Source organism: Ascaphus truei, chromosome 18 (assembly GCF_040206685.1).
Source record: "Ascaphus truei isolate aAscTru1 chromosome 18, aAscTru1.hap1, whole genome shotgun sequence".
NCBI classification, from domain to species: Eukaryota; Metazoa; Chordata; class Amphibia; order Anura; family Ascaphidae; genus Ascaphus; species Ascaphus truei.
The window spans coordinates 31,461,374-31,470,591 of NC_134500.1; the positions used below are offsets into that span (position 1 = coordinate 31,461,374).

Here is a 9,218-nt window from a genome sequence, read left to right on the forward strand (position 1 = left end):
CTCTCTCTGCTGCAAACACATCTCGCCCCCGCCGCCCATACAGTAGTATCATTTATGTATGTGCATATACAGTACTGTATGTGTACAGTACTGTATGTTAGGGCTTATAGGGGTTGTTGTTATACAGTATATATATATATATACATACAGTACTGTATATATATATATATATACTGCATTACTATTCATGAATTTATGCCATCTGGTGGACAAGCGAAGCATTGCAGCCTATTAAATCCTGATCATTATCATTTAACAGATCAGGCCCCCGTCAGCCAGGCATGAACCGTGGCTGGGAAGGCAAACGCAACGCGGCTTGTCAGAGGTGAGGAGCGGCGCATTCCAGGTATCTGCCAGGTACAAACTGGGCATTTGCTCGAATAAAGTGTGTCTCAGCAGTAGTTCCAATGGGTTTTGAACCCAGGACCTTCTGCGTGTAAAGCAGACGTGATAACCACTACACTAAAGAACTGTTAAAAATGTTTCGTGAAACAGCTTCTCTGTCTGCAAGAAAGCACATCAGATTCATTTGTGTGTGCTTGAAATCTTGCTTAAATTGAGCTTACATTTTCTGTTTAATACTATATTTTACAAAAAGTACACTTGAACAAACAAGCATCTTACTTGATTTGGTAAAGAAAAAATTGTCTAAATTGATACTAAAACCATAACCAATATTTCTGAATTCAAGATTTCCGTTGCTGTTACAATATCTTATTTGAAAACGTACATTTACGAATAAAAGACAAGACAACTGAATAGTTCTACTGGGTTTTGAACCCAGGACCTTCTGCGTGTTAAGCAGATGTGATAAAAACTACACTATAGAACTCTTAAAAATGTTTCGTGAAACAGCTTTTGTTTTTCCGCAAGAAAGCACATCTGATTCATTTGTGTGTGCTTGAAATCTTGCTTAAATTGAGCTTACGTTTTCTGTTTAATAATATATTTTACAAAATGTACACTTGAACAAACAAGAATCTTACTTGATTTGGTAAAGAAAAAATAGTCTAAAAGGATACTAAAACAATAACCAATATTTCTGAATTCAAGATTTCCGTTGCCGTCACAATATCGTGTTTGAAAACTTATATTTACACATAAAAGGCAAAACAACTGAATAGTTCTACTGGGTTTTGAACCCAGGACCTTCTGCGTGTAAAACAGACGTGATAACCACTACAATATAGAACTCTTAAAAATGTTTCGTGAAACAGCTTCTCTGTCCGCAAGAAAGCACATCTGATTCATTTGTGTGTGCTTGAAATCTTGCTTAAATTGAGCTTACGTTTTCTGTTTAATAATATATATTTCAAAAACTACACTTGAACAACCAAGAATCTTACTTGATTTGTTAAAGAAAAAATAGTCTAAAAGGATACTAAAACCATAACCAATATTTCTGAATTCAAGATTTCCGTTGCCATCACAATATCTTGTTTGAAAACGTACATTTTAGAGCTGGCCTAGCCCGTATGGGTGGCAACAGCAATTGACCGTCGGGTGCGCCCCCCCCCCCCCCCCCCATCTGGTCTGGTGGTCGCGAGCGCGATCGGGGAGTCAGTTGGGGTGGTTGGGTTTCAAATTAGAGCCAAGGAACAAGCAACTGTCACTTGTTCCTTGGCGTTGGAGCAGTTTAGGCCTCTCTTCCTCCTCCTCCTCCTCAGTGTTGGATGTTTTACTTATATTTTCCTCTCCTGAATCTTAAATGTGGCACTCCCCCCCTCTGTGTTGACGCTTTGTTTTAGTTAGTGGCGAGGGGGGAGGCAAGATTCAGGTGGAGAGGGATTGTGGGGAGGAAAGGAGATTGGTCTGGCCTGGCCGGGCCGTCCCTGTCCTCCATCTGCGGCCTGACCGAGTGCAGCATGGAGCGATCTGTGGGGGGCAGGAGCAGGTGAGGTGCCGGGACTCGGTGGAGGGGAGTGGTTTCTGTGCGGCATCTCTGCCCGCCCAGACAAGGGTTCTCTGTTTGAGTGGAGAATGTCGGGGGAATTCGCGGACAAGGGAGGCGAGCGCTTGGGTCTTTCGTGTGGCGCTGCCTCCCACCGCTGTTTGAGTTAGCGGCGGCGGGCGAGGGGGACACGGTGAGGAGAGGGACTCCTTTGGGTTTTCCCCCAGGGGGGAGGGACGCAGCCCCCGGTGGTCGGGTCGGTCATGGAGGCGGGCACGCGGGTCTCTCGTGTAGCGCTACCTCCTACAGCCGTTCAGAGGAATCGACAGGCCACGGGGGCAGGCGCGCTCGGGTCTGCAGTGTGGCAAAAGTGACAGGGGGAGGTCAGGTGTCTGGCTGGCAGTGGAGGCGGGCGCACGGTTTCCCACGTGGCGCCGCCCCTACGTGTCGCGGCTGCCCCAGGGAAATAAATGTCAGGCGTCTGGCCGGCAGTGTAGGCGGGCGCACGTTCTCCCGTGTGGCGCTGCTCCTACTGTAGGGGGGGGGGCGCGCCAGGGGGAGAGTGGCAGTGGCAGGGGAGTTGGGCGAGCACGGGAATCCTGCTTGGCGCCGCCCCCCTGTGGCTCGCGCCTCTCTTCTGGGGTATATGTGGTTCCTGGGAGGGAGTATTAGCAGAGCTTTAGTCTGCCCTGCAGTGGCTGGTGACAGGAGGAGAAAGTTTGTGGGAGGAGCACAGGAGGCAGGTGCGTGGGGTTCATGCGTAGCTCCGCCTCCTCGGGAGTATGGGCCAATTGCCTCATAAAAAAAAAAAAAAAAAACAGCAATAGGTGCTGGTTTTTGAGTGTTACATTTATTGCGTGGTTTAAGAAACTTAACAAAACAAAACAAAACAAAAAAAAATAGGTGGGTGTGTGTATACAGCTATATACCTCAAATAAAAAGATCACTTGTGAGCACATTGACATGTCTTAGGCAGGTCTGCAACCCTGTCTTTCACCATTATCACACAGCTTACAGTGTACCACAGCAGCAAGGGGTTCTGGGAAATGACACACACATACATACATATATATATATATGTATATGTGGGCATGTGTATGAGTATATGTTATTTACATTTTGTGGTTCAAGTTACACCATGTAGTACAGTGTAGTACAGTGTATACATATCGTGCTGGAAGGAGTGCATTTGGGGGATCAGGTACGTAAGGGGCCACACAAGTTGAGCATTATTTACAATTTCACTAGGTGCTCCATGGTTTACGGGGGCGAGGCAGATATTCTGCAGGTAGCCATACCTTATTGGGGCAGCGCATGTAGTCGCTGCTTAAATGTTGCGCTTGTGGGTTTTAATTCGGTGCGGTATGTTTGGAGCCATGGGGCAGGGGTTTTTAATGGTGCAATGGGGCCTGTTTTGCACCATATGGCAGGGGAGTTTGGTACAATGTGGCAAGTTTTTGCTCCATTTGGCATGGGATATTTGTACAGTTTGGCAGGTGGTGCAACATGTGGCGTAGGATGTGTACAGTGCGCCAGGCCATGCATCTAGCGGCATGGGAAATCTGAAAAATTGGGTCGTGCCCCACAGGTGCCACGGGGGGCCCCGCATGGCCGAGGGTTGCCTCATTGGGGGCACCAAGGGGTTCATGGGCCATGGGGGTTATCTTTACCTTAAGCTGGTTGAGCGGTGCAAGTTTCTTTTGAGTGTCGCAAGAATTGTGTAGGACAATGCAATGTTTGAGCCTAAGGCCTGGGACCCGGTGCGCCCGGCGGCGCGGGCGGCCACACGCGAGTTCCCCACCAGCAGGGGAATCCTGCGGAGCCGGTCCCGGTCCCCCCTGGCTGCACAGCTTACTACACACTGTGGCGCGTCAGCCGCTATGGGATACAAGAGAATGGTGATCCCTAGCGTTGGCGCGTCACGTGGTGTGGCTATAAGCCAATGGGGAGGGGAGGCTTCGGGAAGAGGAGAGGCTTCGGGAGGAGAGGCTTCGGGGAGCGGGGAGGAGTGTGGAGTGAAAGCACAGTGAGTGCCTGTCTGTGTGTGTATGTGTGTGTCTGAGTGCCTGTCTGTGTTTGTGTATGTGTGTGTCTGAGTGCCTGTCTGTGTGTGTGTCTGAGTGCGTGCGTGCCTGTCTGTGTGTATGTGTGTGCCTGAGTGCGTGAGTGCCTGCCTCTGTGTGTGTGTGTGTGTGTGTGTGTGTGTGTGTGTGTGTGTGTGTGTGTGTGTGTGTGTGTGTGTGTGTGTGTGTGTGTGTGTGTGTGTGTGTGTGTGTGTGTGAGTGCCTGCGTGTGTGTGTGTGTGTCTGTCTGTCTGTGTTTATGTGTGTGTGTGTGTGCTGCTTTTTACTTACATTCAATCAGCAGCCCGAGCCGTGGAGGGGGGTGGGGGGGGAAGAGTAGCGGGTCCCTCCGCTCAAGCCACGCCCCCCCTCCCGCTCAAACCTCCCACTCCCGCCCACCTCCCGCTCCGGCTCCCACTCCCTACAGACCGCATATCGCGGTCTGTGTATGTCAGCGCCCCGCCTGTCTGCAGTGCGGGCGCGCTGACTCTGGGAGCGGGGCCTTAGCCTAATGCAGAATATTACTGGGATTAGATTTATAATTATATTTAGTTCGGATAGTTATAGGTGATTTAAGAATGGAATATGACATTAACTAATGCAGCTATTACTGCATTGGGATTCAGATATGTACACAAAACATGCACACCATGTGGCCACCCCTCACACGCCACATGGCCTACAGTGAGCCGGATACTATGTCCCCACAGGCAATAATTTGGTGTTAGCATTTGCTGCATGATACGATTGCTGATCAGCAGGTGTATGGAGGTTTTGTTCCGTAAGTATACCTAGTTTTGCAGAGGTTTTGGATGGCAGGGTACCATTGTGCATCACGAATGTTAGAGGGGAGTCAAACCAGATGCCCAAGTATTGGAAACATGTTTCAGGAGTAACAGTGTGTCAAGGAGTGACCGGTGTCTGCTCAGGCAGTGGAAGCTTTGGAATTCAGATTTGTCCCAAATAGCATTTGTTACCGACTTGTTAGTGTTTGAAAAACAGCTTGTTGTGGGAAATCCAAATGTTCAAGTCTCAAAGTCACATGGAAATAGGTGATCAAGATCAGAGAGGCTATGGCTGTGTGCGCATAAGATGGGGCCAGCTGCATACAAGGGTATTGAAGCTCTCTTATAAGCTTTAGGAATATCATTGCTGATCAGTTAGAAGAGTAGGGGCCTCAGAAAGGTCTTGCGGGACACCACAGGTCATATCCAAGGGGTCGGACATAGAGCCTGTGATGGATACATGCTGGGATATACCTGATAGGTAGAAAGGAAACCAACTTTTAAGCATGCTTCTCACTCGCAGAACTATGGAGTTGATTGGACAAGATGACATGATCAACATGTTCAAAAGCCTTGTGAAATCTAGGGACATAGCACTACTGAGTTGTCATCTTTCCACACCACACTTGAGTTCTTTACAAATTTGCAGCAGGGGTTCCCAAGGAGGGTTTGGGGTTGAAGCCAGATTGTAACGGCTAACAAAAAAATATATATATATATATATTTGGCTTGGTATGGTTTTCGCTTAATTTGGGAGCGAAACAATTTCCATGACTTCGGATAGTGTTGGGAGAAGAGATTTTGGCCTGTCATTTGAGGCAGTGGTTTTGTCCCCACTTTTGAAGCTTGGGATAACTCTGAAACTTCCAGGTCTCTGGTTATGGCCTGCAGACAGAGTAGAGGTGATTATGGAAGCTATTGGTTTAGCAATAGTAAATAAAAATTTAAAAAAAAAAAAAAAAAAAAACATTTTTAGCCTTGGGCCCAAGTATATTGGTTAAAGTTTTGTCAAGGTTTTAGAAAACAAGCAGATTTAAGAGACAATTTTCAAGTCTCAAGGTTAGAGCTCAGTATGTGGTCACGGTCGGAGAAACTATGAGCGTTCATAAGATTGTTTGGTGGCATTAAAGTTTGATGAAGAGTATCGATCATGGAGTAGGAATGGGGGTCCAGAGTTGGGCATTGCAATTCACAGGTGTTGGCCAAGGGGTTTGAGCCAGAGCTTGATGGATCCATGGGGGGTCGAACGGGATAGGAATGAAAGCAGGCTTCCTTATTCCAGCGCACTGGAGCTGGTTAAGCAGGATAACAGATCAACATGATTGACAGTATCAAAATCTAGGAACATTGCACAGGAGTTGGTGCAAGTCACACTGGATTCAATGTAAATTCTTAGCTTGGGATTTACCGGGGAGTGTCTGGGGAAAGCCAGATTGAACAGGGGCTAGAAAAACCTGTTTTGGAAAAGTGTTTACTCACTTGAGCCAGAGTGGAATGGGTCAGGAGAATCTGTGTTGGTACAGTGATTGTTCATTTTGGGACATGGGTCCCCCACACAAAAAAAAACAAAAAACAGGTGCTGGACATGGGTCCCCCACAAAAACAGGGGTAGGACATGGGTCCCTGGGAAAAAAAAAAAAAAACAGGTGTGGGACATGGGTCCCTGGGAAAAAAAGGGGTGGGACATGGGTCCCTGGGAAAAACAGGGGTGGGACATGGGTCCCTGGAAAAACAGGGGTGGGACATGGGTCCCTGGGAAAAACAGGGGTGGGACATGGGTCCCTGGGAAAAACAGGGGTGGGACATGGGTCCCTGGGAAAAACAGGGGTGGGACATGGGTCCCAACTCTCTAAAAAAAAAAAAAAACACAGATGCAGGACACGGTTCCTCAGCAAAACAGGTGCGGGACACGTTTCCCCGGCAGAAGCACGACGGCGGATGGCAACGGGCGTTGTCCTCGGCCTGGCCGGAAACAGATGCCGGGAGACACTTTCTAATAGAAGGTTGGGCGTATATATATATATATATATATATAAAAAAAAAAAAAATCACCGGGTGGAGCCCTGAAAGCGGTTAACACGCTTGGAACGTAGAAGGAGTCACGCTTCACGAAACACAATGTTTATTAGCATTGCAAGGGAGTAGGTCCACGCGTGGGTGGCTAAGAACATCGTTTGTCGGGGTTGATAAGGGGCCGGCCGCAGTCTGCAAAGGCAGTTTGGCTGCAAGGGCAGTCGGTCGGGAAGTCGCAGGTAGCTCCATAGCTGGGAAATGGAGCAGGACAGCATATGGGGTTTTTTTTATGGCCATCGCTTGTCAGGAATGCGATGGGGGTTTCGGCCACAGTATGGAAGCCCAGATGGGATGGAAATGGCAGGAGCGCCAGAGCTGGGAAAAGGACTTGGATATATATATATATGCCATGATCAGATGGGCTGGATATGGCAGGTAGCTCCAGAGCGGGGAAATAGAGCAGGGCAACAAGCAGGTAGTTAAGACCATCGGCAGTCTGACAAACCGCTGGGCAGTGTTTTCATCCTATAATTTCGGTAAAGTTCTAAACAAGGGGGACTCGGGGACCATCGTCACACGGCGATGGGGTTTTGTTTTCTACAGTTCAAAGACATTTCAGACGCCGTGGAGGACCTTCATTTGAAAGGCTAGACGAGGTGGTGGGGCCTAGCATGCGGTGCGCAACGCCGCTGGTTGGCAAGGGTAAGCAGCAAAGAATGGCAAGCGTGAGAGTGAGATGCTACCCTCGCAGGTCAGGGTTTATCACAACTTTTTTCAGGTTGCAATGCCGGGTGAGACAGATTTGGGAAGCACGGACGATGAGCATACGTCTGGCACTGTTTTCACGAACGACAGGGCAGTCGGTTAACACGGGAGTATCAAGGGGGGCCCGACAAGGGGTGGGAACGTACACCAGGGGTCCGGTCTCAGGAACCCGCACAAGCAGCATGGGCACGGCAAAGTTTAGGGGAGTGTAGGGAGGCAACTAACGACAGACATGAGGCAACCTTATAGGGGGTATTTGGTTGAGCGCATGGGTACACCCACGCCAGAAGCAGCATCACCTTCAGTTGGCCCATTCAATTCACAGGGCTGGACGCAGCCATGTTGGCAGGGTCCCGACAGGCGGTTATCATCGCCGCCGGGGACAAACAAAGAGAAGTTTGGGGTGGAGCCCTCTCGAGCTCTCTCAGAAAACAGTGCGGGACATGGGCACAAGCGGCGCCAGCTTCTTCATCAGTCGGGTCCCGACAGGCGGCTCCTCACATCGCCGCAGGGGACTAGTACAGTATAGATTAGTGGGGTGCTGGGCAAAAGAGCTGGGATGTGCGCAAGTAGCCTAGGAGAAATCAACAAGGCGAGGGAAAGAAATTAACAAAAGGTGGGGAGCTTGACAAGACCTTGCGGGGGCGGGTTGTTTTTCATCCACAGTCCAACCAAGAGATAAGCAGAGGGTTAAGGAGGAAGTGGTTCCATTTGTTGGTTGACAAGTTTGAAGTGCAGGAGGGAGGTGAGGAGGTCCGTGCAAGGTTGGCGTAGATTCCGTGGTAATTTGGATCATGGGGGACTCAATGGTACACTGGGCTGGGAAGAGGGCAAATTCGCGCCCCTACGGAAAGAATTTAGGTTTGAGTATGGAGCAGGTGGAGGTAACGTGGTGGGGGATGAGAGGGATGCGGTGGGAACGGCTTTTTCCGCTGCTAATTTCTAGGGCCAGGGGTAGGAGGGCACCGGACATCATCATTATTCATGTAGGGGTAATGATGTGGCAAAATTGCGGTCAATTGATTTACTCCAGCAGATTAAGCAAGATTTGGCGCGTATGTTAACGTTTTGGCCAGGGGTGCAATTAGTTTGGTCCGAGATAATATGCAGGTTGGTTTGGAGGGGTGCGCGTATCCCGGGGAGAGTTAACAAGACGTGGAAGAGGTTAAACAGGAAGGTGGGGAATTTCTTGGTTCAATGTGGGGGTTGGGTCATTCGTCACCCGCAGTTCAGTTTTAAATTGGGTGTCTGGTTTAGGGAGGATGGGGTACAGTTGTCAGATGTTTGGGTGGACATGTTTAATAATGATTTACAGGAAGGATTGGAAGAGGTCATAGGAGTATGGCGGTACGGGTCTGATTTAAGGGGGTTAAATAGGCCCGTTGGTGGAGGCAGTTGGGGGGGGGGTAGGTGCTTGTCCCGCCAGAAGTGGCTCGGGGCTGGTAACCGGGGGGTTTGAAGCGAGGGGGTAGGTCACCGGGACGCACTTCCGGGTGCCCCCTTTGCGTTGCCCAGCTCTGAGCATTCTGGCGTGGACAGGTGGTACGCTATCCCCATCTGTGTTTAATAAATAAGCCGCGGCCTTTTACCTCCATAAATGTGTCCTCTCGTTATTTGTATGTTTTATGTAGAGGGGTAATAGGAGAGGGGGGGGGAAGCTCGCGCCTCCTTGGTCAATGAATAAATGACAAGACAACTGAA

General features: G+C 49.2%; 1 non-coding gene across 1 annotated transcript; it reads right to left on the reverse strand.

The window, feature by feature from the left end:
• Positions 1-1,121: 1,121 nt before the first annotated feature.
• Positions 1,122-1,194, reverse strand: TRNAV-UAC (transfer RNA valine (anticodon UAC)). Its single transcript has one exon. It is a non-coding gene; the product is annotated as a tRNA-Val (tRNA).
• Positions 1,195-9,218: the final 8,024 nt, after the last annotated feature.